Raw genomic sequence first — 12,146 nt, 5'->3', positions numbered from 1 at the left:
ATCGAAAAGTAGTAGTAAGAAATTTTTGTATAAATTTTGAATCGTCATGTTCTACCATATAATTTGTGGGACGTCCACGTTTCTTCTCACTCCTTGTTCTAACAAACAATCTTGTCATAACTAATTCTGTAACTATTCCAGCCACTGCCAAAACTTATTCTCTGGGGAACTTCGCTAACCCTGCCAGGATCACCAGTTCTATTGCCCCGAGTTTATTCTTCGGTTAGACGTTATTACATGTTCGTACAGCGCTATTCCGAGAACAGAACTTACTTTGCGTTTACAGTGTCACCGACAACGTTCGTCAGACCCCCGCCATCAGATGCCACCCGATAACATCGGCCAACAGCTTGGTCGCGGTCCGTCCGACCTTCTTCGGCAGTTTGTGGCAAGGTCAAGGAGGGGAGGTTAGGGTAGCTTAGAATGTATTGTATGTATGAAGTTTGGTTAAGATTTTAACCCCCAAAGGGGGGATAGATACCACGACGCCTTTGTGCTTGGAGGCGAGAGTTGCAGTATTACGTTTGCCATTAAAAAGGTTCCAACTGTATATAAATAATCTACATCTGTCTCGAAACGGACATGGCGAGTACTGCACACTCTGTCATCTGTTATTGGAATTATGCGACAAGTTTTATAAATATGAGATGAATGGGAAAACGCCATGCTACAAAAGTTAACAATGCTTTAACTTTGTGACAACATTTTCCTTCTCCCACCACCAATTAGTGACAGAAGGAACCACTACCCTTGAATCTAAAATGCCATTCATGTAGCGTTTCATATTTATATGTGTATATTACCAAAATATGTAGTTTCTGTGATACACCGCAATAAGGCTCCCTCCCACACTAGTTGTTCTGAGTATGGTTTATTATAGAACAGTGATAGGATGTGCGACTTCTATGTATAAAGGTTTTTGCGAATGAGATTGTGAGCACATAGTGGTTATCGTACGTGGTGAAAGTAGCTGTATGATACATGGATAACATATGTGTGAGTAAGGAAGAATTATTCGGTTAATGTGAGACAGATTTGTGAGTTCAAAGTAGCTCACCTTATTTTGAAAATGGTGAAAATTAATGCAATGGTGGCAGGATATTCATATAATCAGTTTCTAGTACAGGAAACTTCAGTGCTCTTTAAACGCTTGCTTAGTGGATTTGAGAAAGGAAGTAACAAGGTTTCTGATAGCAGTATTATTTGAAATCGAGTGTAGATTTCAATATAGGAAATCATCTATAACTTATCACTGCGTCTTTTTAGTACATTTGCACAAAGCGTAGCTTCAAAATTCGGTATAGAATAAATTTAACATTTCGGTCTTTGTGGTGCAAGAGTGAAGATATTAGCGCTCTTAAATTGGTCTTTAGAGCCTCGTAAACAGCATCCATGATATCGAACAAAAACTTAGAAATTCTATTTTCAGAACGTGGTATGGGCTTGAAAAGTGGAAAAATGAAATGGCCAAATATCAAATACCGAAATGTCACGTCTACTTTTACTTGAGCCAGAACTGTATCTTTAATCCGTATTTTTTAACCGAGCTCGAATTACACCTCTACAAATACCCTAAATTAGCTTTCGTTATCCGAAAGTGTTTTGCGCTTGAGTCTTCGGCTTTACGCACTCAATATGATAGTGATGAAAAGCAAGGTTACAAACACTATGTTTTGGTGAATTTATTTGAAGCTGTGCAGGCATACGTTAGTTAACTTTCAATGATTATCATTTAACATACGCGTGAAAGATAAATAAAGCTTAGAATACGATACTACGAACATGTAAAGCACTGAAAACTGGACGCACATAACACCACATTTGCAAACCGGTCCATGTAACAGAATCACCCCCCGCCTGGCATAGAAACATCAGTAAGCAGTATTAGTAATTTGTAGACAGCTAATGTCCACCAACCACAAAACAAAAAAGATCCACCACAGTAACATTAAGCATAAGATACTCCGTTATTCTCATTTGAACAAATTATTTTTTGAGATTACAGTTCACACCTAAAATTTCCGATAAAGCTTTGCCTAGTTGTGGTTTCTAATAAACCTGCAATTTCTGTAGACAGATTCCGAACACCATCCCGATTATGACTTTTTTACCCTCAGGATGCCACAAACTCATTCTTTCTTGGATTAAACATCAGTTTTTTCACAGATCGTATGGAGAACATCGATTTGAATTTCACCAAATGTCGTCCGAAGTCTGTACTTTCAGGCGATGAAATCAGCTACTGTGTCTCCGCATTCACGCCCACATTCTGATTTGAAAAGATCAGCTGATGTTGGTCGTCGGCACAATTCGCCGATATCGGCGTCACTAGGACCACAGCCTTAAAGTGACTGCTAACTAGATTGATTGATTGATTAACTGAGAGGAGCTATGGGATTAAACAGTAAGGTCACCAGTCCCGTGATTCCAAAGTTGCACGCGGAAGAGAGACGGTCCACTAAAAGTGGACAGATCCAGTCAGGGGAGTCAAATTATAAAACGAGGAAGATAAAACACACTCAGTAGAAGGTATGAAGGGGTAGCCCGAATCTAAAAGCTGGGTAGACAGACAGATAAAAGAGTGGTCTTTGCAAGTGGAGTGGCCATGGGTCCCAGAGGGAGAAAACATAAAGAGGGGCTCCAACTACGAGAGTGAGTCAAACGAAAACCTTAAATGTTTTTTAAAATATTATTTATTGTGCAGAAGTGGTACAAAGCTGTATCACTTTTCAACATAATCTCCCCCATGCTCAATGCAAGTCCTCCAGCGCTTACAAAGTGCATAAATTCCTTTAGAAAAAAATTCTTTTGGTAGTCTGCGCAACCACTCATGCACCGCGTGGCGTACGTCTTCATGAGAATGGAACTTCTTTCTTCACATTGCGTCTTTGAGTGGCCCAAACATATGGAAATCACTTGGGGCAAGGTCTGGTGAGTATGGTGGATGAGGAAGACACTCAAAATGCACGTCTGTGATTGTTGCAACTGTTATACAGGCAGTGTGAGACCTTGCATTGTCATGTTGCAAAAGGACACCTGCTGACAGCAATCCAGGTCGCTTTGATTTGATTGCAGGCCGCAGATGATTTTTTAGGAGATCTGTGTGTGATGCAATGGTGACAGTGGTCCCTCTAGGCATGTAATGCTCCAGAATGACGCCTTTTTCGTCCCAAAAGAGAGTCAGCATAACCTTCCCTACTGATGGTTCTGTTCGAAACTTCATTGGTTTTGGCGATGAGGAATGGCGCCATCCCTTGGTCGCTCCCTTCGTTTCCGGTTGGTGGAAGTGAACCCCGGTTATGTCCCCAGTAACGATTCTTGCAAGGAAGCCACCACCTTCTCTTTCAAAGCGCCGAAGAAGTTCTTGACAAGCATCAGTACGTCATTCTCTCATTTCTCGAGTCAGCAGCCGTGGCAATCATCTTGCAGACACTTTGTTAAACTGAGGCACATCATGCACAATGTGGTGTGCTGACCCATGACTAATCTGTAAACATGCTACAACGTCATTCAGTGTCACTCGGCGGTTTTCTTTCACTATGGCTTCAACTGCTGCAATGTTCTGTGGAGTCACATCTCGTTGTACCTGAGCTGGGCGAGGAGCGTCTTCCACTGAAGTCACACCATTTGCAAACTTCCTACTCCATTCATAGACTTGCTGCTGTGCCAAACGTGCATCACCGTACTGAACCTTCATCTTCGATGAATTTCCATAGATTTCACACCTTCACTACGCAAAAAACCGAATAACAGAACGCTGTTCTTCCCTGGTGCAAATCGCAAGTGGGGCGGCCATCTTTATACCGATATTGCGACGGTATGTGTGCATCTGCACTATGCTGCCACCTACACGCCATTCTGCACGCTGTTTATAGCACGCTTACCAACTTACAGGATAACGGCGCGAAATTTCGATTTGTTTTTACAGATTTATGGCTTTCATTTGACTCACCTCGTACAACCACCCTGCCCCTGCTCCAGCTCCAGGAGTGAAGGAAAACCTTATATCTGAAAATAAAAACCACTTGCATGGAGAAAACAGAGGATCAGTTCAGTTACCAATGAATCATCTGCTAATATTAAAATTAAGGAATCTGAACGACTAGACTTAGTACAAAGGGCCAAAAGAAGATCAATATATTAGATACCATCATTCTGGCTTCACAACCACATTGTAGGGGTGGTTTGTTACGCAAGAGGAAACAATAGTGAGTCTGCTATGACCAATGCATAGACGGCATAAGACAGTGGACTCTTCCAAAAAGATCGCAAGGAAGACCACCAACCTGCAGAAGACTCCTTGACTGTGTGGAGTTTATTACTGAGAGCACAAGTGCACCAGATGTTGTTCCACTTTTGGGCAAAGGGAAATTTGGCACAGATCCACATACTGACAGCTGGAATCATGAAAGGGAATGGGGGGGGGGTAAATATCTGCTTCTCTAGTCAAACAGTCAGCCAGTTCAATCCCTGGGATATCCACATGTCTAGGGTCCCAGAGAAAGACAACTGAGCAGGCGGCATGGCCAAAGGCAGAGAGAAGGTCGTGGATAGCAGAAACCAAAGGGTGGCGAGAGTAGCCTCAGTTGACAGCCTGCAGGCTGCTCATTGACTCAGTCTATATTAAAACACTGTGGATGGAGGTCTGAGTAACAAAAAGGAGGGTCCTGTAAATGGATAGCAGCTCTGCTGGAAACACACTACAAGATCCCAGCAATAATTGGCGTTCTAAGCCACTAGGAGATGTGAAAGCGTATACTTCCTTACCTATCATCTTAGAATCAGCCATGTAGAAGATGGTGGCACCCTGGAACTCTGCAAGGATGGAACATACAAAATGCTGGAAGACCACAGGGGCAACAGAGACCTTAGGACCCTGGAATAGGTCGGTTCTAATACATGGTCTAGGCACCATCCAAGGTGGGGGGAGGGGGGTAGAATACACAGGGCTCATTCCAGTGAGTGGAGATGGAGATCCCGAAAGAGAGAAGTAAGGCACATTCCAACTGGCAATCCCACCTGTGGACGGTTATCAGGAGGGAGACATCCCTCGTCTGCAAAGATGACAAGGTACACAGGATGGTCAGCAAAACGGCGAATGGCGATTGCATAAGAAACTAGGAGTTGGCTCCATTGTATTTGTAGAGGGAGAATCCCCTCTTCTGTGAGGAGACTGTCAATGGGACTAGTGCGAAAGGCACCAATAGCCAGATGCACCCCACAATGGTGAACAGGATCAAGTATTTTCAGAGTGGAAGGAGCCACTGAGCCATAAACTTGACTATCATAATCTAGTCTGGACAAGATTCAGCATGGTAAAGATGGAGAAGAGTACATGGTCTGGACCCCAAGACTTGTGGGCCAGGAGGTGGAGAGTATTAAGCTTCCACATGCATGTAGTCTTCAGGTGGTGAATATGAGGCAGACATGTCAGCTTTTTATCAAAAATAACGCCCAAGAAACGAGACTGTGCTACAACATCTAGAAGCTGGTCGCCTACATGAAGTTCTGGATGGGGGGTGTATTGTGGGTCCATGACGAAAATGTATAGCTTGCATTTTGGAGGGAGAAAACTGGAAGCCATGGGAGACAGTCCACACAGAAGCCCATCAGATGACGTCTTGGAGCCGGTGCTCAGCAGATGCTACCGAGTGGGAGCTGCACTAGATGCAAAAATCGTCGATATACAATGCTGGAGCAACCACGTACCCAACAGAAGTTTCAAGACCATTGATGGGTATGAGGAAGAGTGTGGCACTTAACATGGAACCCTGTGGGATACCGTTCTCCTGAATCTGAGGGGTGCTCAGTGAAGTGCCTATTCAAACCAAGAAGTGCCAATGAAATAAAAACTAGCGGAAAAAATTGGAAGGCGGCCACTAAAGCCTCAGTCATGGAGGGTAACTAAAATGTAATGGCACCAAGCCATGTTGTGTGCCTTATGTAGTTCAAAGAAGTCTGTAACAAGGTGATGGTGGTTAGAAAAAGCCTGTCAGATTGCTGTTTGCAGTCTGAGTACATGGTCAGTTGGAGATCATCCCTCCCAGAAGCCATACTGAATGGGGACAAAAGGCCCTGAGATGTGAATACCCAACATAATCAGAAGCTAACCATTCTCTCAAGCAGTTTACAAAGTACGTTCGTCACGCTAATCGGGTGGTAGCTGTTGATAGATGTTAGGTTGTTCCTGGGCTAAAGGATGGGAATAACTATACTGGCTCGCTATTTTGACAGTAAAGCACAAGTGAGCCAAATGCGGTTAAAGATCTTGAGTAGATATTGCCTCTGGGTAACGTCTTGGGTCATCTATTTCTGGATGGAATCTGGGCCTGGTGCCATGTTATGTGAAGAGCTTTGAGAATTGAGTGAAGGTTCATTATAGGATTCAGTGTGGTAGGGATTGAAACAGAAGGGGTATGTTCAAGTTGGCGTTTCTGCCAGAGAAAAGTAACAGGATAGAAAGTGGATGCCGATGATGTCGCAAAATGTGTTGCCAGTTCACTGTCGCTGGCAGCCCAGAAGGCTACAGAGCTTGGACCAGACCTGTGAGGAAAAGGCATACGTCTCCAGGGAGGAAACATAGCGCTCCCAGCATTTCTTTTTACTCTAGATAATAAGGTAATGAGCCCTAGCAAGGAGACAAAAGCGAGGGGGTTCGTCAGTGAAAGGTATCGTTTAAATCACTGTAGTGCCCGTTGTCAGTCTTGGACAGCGACTTCTACATCCTTGATCCACCATGGTACAAGTCGATGACCAAGGGGCCCTGTGGATAGGGGAACAGCAGTGCCAGCAGCATGAAGAATAGTGGCAGAGGTGTCTTGCACGACCACATCAATGCAATTCGAGAGAGAGGTGTCTAAGTGCACGGCAGACGTATATAAATGTAAACTGGCCCTGCAGAATGCCCAGCAAGGGGGCCTGTCTGCCTGGCGGCGGCAGGGGAACGATATGATCACTGCCACTAAGATCATCATGGGGTGACCAATTCAGGGAGGGGAGGAGATCGTGAGATCAAAAACAGTAAACGTGCCTTGAGTGGCAATGAAGTGGGTAGGGGAACCGTCACTGAGGAGACATAAATCAATGTCTGTAATGAGTTGGTCAATTAGGAGACCCCTACCCACTGAACTGTCATTCCTCCAGAGGGAGTGGTGTGCACTGAAGTCCGCAAGGAAGAGAAACGGGGGCAGGACTTGGTGTGTATTAAGGTAGACATTGCAAAGAGTGATTGACAAAGTTATATGCACTCTAACCATTATTGCTTCCAGGCTGATATGGAGGGAGATCGAGTCACTAATGACACTGGAGTGAGCCAAATTGCAAACCCTTCCAGATGCTATCCCAGGGCCAGAACAGTTCCGAAAAACTGCCTGACAGCCACAAAATGTTGGAGAGTGGTCATCATCGAGGTGCGTTTCTTGTAGAACAAGACAGAACGCAGGAGGAAACGGGTTATAGTGTGGAGAGAGTCCAAGTTAGACATAAAGAAGCTGAGGAGATGTCGTGTCAGTCAGTGGTCGTCCCCAGCAAGGATGCGGTAATGGTCATCCCCAGCAAGGATGAGGTAACATCAATAAATAAAATGTTAGACTCTGGTAGTGAGATGGCACTTCTGGGGCACTGGGGGGGGGGGGGGGGAGAGGAGGGGGTGCGCCTGTCTTGGGACTTAAGTTTCTTCTTCTTCTTCTTCTTCTGCTACTGCTGCTGCTTCTCTTTCAGAGGTGGAGGAGGGCAAGGCACAGAGGGGGTACAGACTTCTGCAAGACCTATAACGGGAATAGAGTGGGCGACATTGGGACACATAGATAGTGTGTCTTATGGCCAAGCAGTGGTAACAGGCTTCTAGCCTGAGAAACACCAGGAAGAGGGGTTACAGGGGAGTCCCCTCACCAACAGGTGCTGAAGAAGGGGCCACTTCTTCATCCAGGGAGGGGGAGCAGCTCCCAGAGTAGAGGGAATGGGAATTGCAGGGGAGGAGGAGGGGAGAGGGGGATGTGGCTGGGTTAAGGAAGAGGTAGGAGGGGGAAGGAATGTAACAGAGGCAAAAGTTGAAGAAAGTGACACCAGATGGATTCTCTCATATTTTTGGCGAGCCTCAGCATCAGACAGGGAGTCCAGTGACTTATACTCGTGGATATTTTTTTCTCTCTTTGTAAGCCGGGTAATCTGGAGAGTGAGGAGACTGGCGATCATGACAATTGACACACACAGGCAGGACGCAAGGGCTTCCCTCGTGGAATGGATGTCTACAGTAACCATACAGAGGTTCTACTGTACAGAGGGAAGATATATGCCCAAAATGCAAACACCGAAAACACCTCAAGGGTGGTGGGACATGTGGCTTCACGTCAATATGTAGCACATAACTTTGACCTTCTTTGGGAGGGTAGCCCCCTCGAAAGCCAGAATGAAGGTGAAATTTGTCTTTATGACCCTTCTGCACACGTCAAACAAAATGAACGCCACATCACTCCAGATTAGCCCAGCGTTCCTCATCACTTTGCAGGATGAGGTCCCTATGAAAAATCACTCCTGGACCATGTTTAGAGGTTTTTGAAGAGTAATGGATTTTGAAACATTACCAAGACGATCACAAGTATTAAGAACTGCAGATTGAACAGCAGAAGAAGCTTTGATCAACAGGGAGCCCGACCTCATCTTACTGAGAGACTCCACCAGACTTGCCCTCAACATTCTCCACAAAAAACAATGGATTTGTGGCAGTTAATGTGTCCCCGTCCGCCCTAATACAGACGAGGTAGCAGGGAAAGTGTTTCACCCCAAGACGATGAGCCTGGCCCTCCTTCCATGGTTTAGCCAGGGAAGAGAAGGTTGCCAGGTCATACGAAGCAGCATTCAATTATCCTTCACCATTCAGGGAGACGGCCAATTGAGAATGGCCAGATTTGTGCAGCTTGATACGCTTCACGTATCAAGCATCCACCCTGATACCACCCATTCTGATCAGGTCCTCTCCCCATGTGCGCCATCCAGCCACAGCAAGGGCCTCCTGGCACAGCGGCCTTTGCTGGGAGTTCGGATGCTACTAGAGGGGTGGAGGGGGCCTACGGTGGCGAAGGAAGGGGGGGGGGGGGGAGGAGCCCACGCCGTAGACGCTAGGGAGGGAGTACTGTACCAAATGGTACACATTAAAAACAGAAAATTTGGAAGTGGAGGTCAAACCTCAAACAGCGACCTCAACGTCAAAAAGGATGAAAGAGAACAGGCAGGAGGAACAAAATTGCAAGCACTACAGGGAACCATGTGGATAGCTAGGTCGACATATATTAGAACACCGAGAGAGGGGAAGGAGGGGGCAGCGGGGAAAGAACAAGGATAGGGGGGAGGGGCAGGTTAAAGGAAATGTAGCCTAGGAAGGAAAAATGAGCTGGCTGTGGACTGTGCAACTGATCCCTAGTAGTGTAGCGATATGACAAAAATTTTCTGTCAAAATTTCATTTCCTTGGATGCACCAAGAAGGTAAAGTGTAATCTTTCTTAGGTGTTATTCCTGTCACTCATTTATTTCCATTCTGGTAGTCTGAATCTATGGATTTCGCTAATAATTATAACAAAGCTGATCATTCGCAGACGCAATCAACTATATAAACAAATAGCGATTGGCATTCACCTGCTCGGGTTTATTTGGCTCAGCTTGTATAGACCCGTCCCCTTTTGTTTGCGTGAAAGTCTTTATTTCTAGGTGCGACGGGTATCCCCCTGACAGAGACATCACGATCACTATGCACGCATTCAAAAATCAACCTATGATTCGTTCAAAACTGAACATATAATGTGTTCAAATATATTTAAAAACCAACTGGGATGTGTTTCAAAATCATGTGAATAATCGATAGACCAATTTGCGCTGGATGCTAGGCACTTTGTGAAAGAGGTTTTTTTTGTTCAAGAATATGAATTTGCTGCCTAGGGTAGACACGCCAGTTTGCCGCCCCCCACCCCTCCCAGAGCCGCAGCTGCCAATGATAATAGAAATGATGCACCAAAGGCAATGAAGGAAGGAATTCAGACATCAGATCAAAAAACAGACGCTCACACCCGAGTAGCAAAAATTAAATGTGCGGTTAACTAATTCAAATTTGAAATCCAGGGGCAGTGTCAAGTGCAAATCAATGGTACAGATATGAAACCCAATTGTTGCTCTATATGCGGCAGAAAATCCAGACTTCTGCGCCAAGTCGTTAGCATGCGAACACTGTCTGAAGAACACAAGGGCTTCGGTTGTTAAATTAGTGTGTGCTGCGGCAGTATTCTAATTTAGTGACAAATATCTGAGAACTGGACAAAAATGTCAAAGGTACAAAGAAGAGCAGCTCGCCTACTTATGTAGATTCATTACGTAAGAAAATGAAATAATACAAAATAAGTTGTAGTGTGAATTGAACAAACTTTGTTATTGACGAATTGTTATTGGCGAATAGAGTTTCCAGATTGCCGGCCGCGGTGGTCTAGTGGTTCAGGCGCTCAGTCCGGAACCGCGCTACTGCTACGGTCGCAGGTTCGAATCCTGCCTCGGGCATGGATGTGTGTGATGTCCTTAGGTTAGTTAGATTTAAGTAGTTCTAAGTTCTAGGGGACTGATGACCACAGATGTTAAGTCCCATAGTGCTCAGAGCCATTTGAACCATTTTTAGAGTTTCCAGAATTAGACCAACAAAAACACTTCTACCCGCTGGATTTTATGAGATAATGGAGAGTTACCTCTATTGTACCGGCCCTTAATCCGTACCACTCCTGCGTGCATCTCGTACTAACCAACATTTAATGTGGTCCATGTGAACTACGTGGTTCCTGGACCCATATCATCAGCTATGGCTTCTGTGTGGGTTGAGGAACAGATCGTCTGAAGACAGCGTCGATCTTCTTGTAGTTTTCGTGTACGTTTTTGTGACGCAGAGAATTACTGTTGTAAAGTAAGGGCCTAAATAATGTTCTATTTATAGGTAAATATACAGGGTGAGTCACCTAACGTTACCGCTGGATATATTTCGTAAACCACATCAAATACTGACGAACCGATTCCACAGTCCGAACGTGAGGAGGGGCTAGTGTAATTGTTTAATACAAACCATACAAAAATGCACGGGAGTATGTTTTTTAACACAAACCTACGTTTTTTTAAATGGAACCACGTTAGTTTTGTTAGCACATCTGAACATATAAACAAATACGTAATCAGTGCCGTTTGTTACATTGTAAAATGTTAATTACATCCGGAGATATTGTAACCTAAAGTTGACGCTTGAAACCTCCGACGTTCAGTTGAGTGTTGTAACAAACACGGGCCACGGTCGGCGAGCACCATCTGCAGGGACATGTTTACGATGACGACCGTGTTTACGAGTGTGGCTGTAGTGCACTGTTGTGGTTTGGTCTAGCTGTCGCAGTGTCCGCATGTAGCGCTTGCTGCTATTGTTATTCTGCATTCGTCTGTGTTACCAGACGTCTGTGATAGTGACTCATCCATGGCGAGTGTCGACGAAATGCAGCTGAAGCCTGCAGGGTGTATGCAGAACGGTACACGGACAGAGAGCATCCAACGTGCCGCACATTGCAAAACATCTACCGCCAACTGTATTCAACAGGTATGGTCGCCGCTTTCACCCGTTTCATGTGTCGCTACATCAGCAATTACATGGTGATGACTTTCATCATCGAGTGCAATTCTGTCAATGGGCAATAGCAGAGAATGCGTTGCAGTTCTACCTGTTTAGCGATGAAGCGGGTTTCACAAACCACGGGGCAGTGAATCTACGGAACATGCATTACTGGTCCGTGGACAATCCTCGCTGGCTCAGACAGGTAGAGCAACAGCGACCGTGGACTGTAAATGTATGGTGCGGAATCATTGGCGACCACCTCATTGGTCCTCACTTCATTGCAGGGGCCCAAACAGCTGCAACATACATCGCGTTTCTACAGAATGATCTGCCAACGTTGGTCGAAAAGTCCCACTGGAAACGCGTCGACGTATGTGGTGTCAGCATGATGGTGCATCTGCACATTCCGCAATTAACACTAGGCTGACCCTTGACAGGATGTTCGACGGGCGTTTCATAGGACTAGGAGGACGCATAAATTGGCCAGCCCGTTCTCCTGATCTTACACCTCTGGACTTCTTACTGT

General features: G+C 45.2%; 1 protein-coding gene across 2 annotated transcripts in view; it reads right to left on the bottom strand.

Moving 5' to 3' along the window:
* Window positions 1-12,146, bottom strand: part of LOC126284443 (cytochrome P450 302a1, mitochondrial) — a 208,313-nt gene that overhangs the window by 75,721 nt on the left and 120,446 nt on the right. The window contains exon 2 of one of the 2 annotated variants that reach the window (XM_049983364.1): window positions 3,953-4,008. The exons of the other annotated variant lie outside the window; for it this stretch is intronic. The gene's annotated coding sequence lies outside the window, so the exon portion shown is untranslated. The remainder of the gene's footprint in view (window positions 1-3,952; window positions 4,009-12,146) is intronic. 2 annotated transcript variants of the gene reach the window in all.

This window comes from Schistocerca gregaria, chromosome 8, assembly GCF_023897955.1.
Source record: "Schistocerca gregaria isolate iqSchGreg1 chromosome 8, iqSchGreg1.2, whole genome shotgun sequence".
Taxonomy (NCBI): domain Eukaryota; kingdom Metazoa; phylum Arthropoda; class Insecta; order Orthoptera; family Acrididae; genus Schistocerca; species Schistocerca gregaria.
The sequence above is the reverse complement of the archived record's forward strand: the minus strand, read 5'-3'. Positions and strand labels throughout refer to the sequence as shown.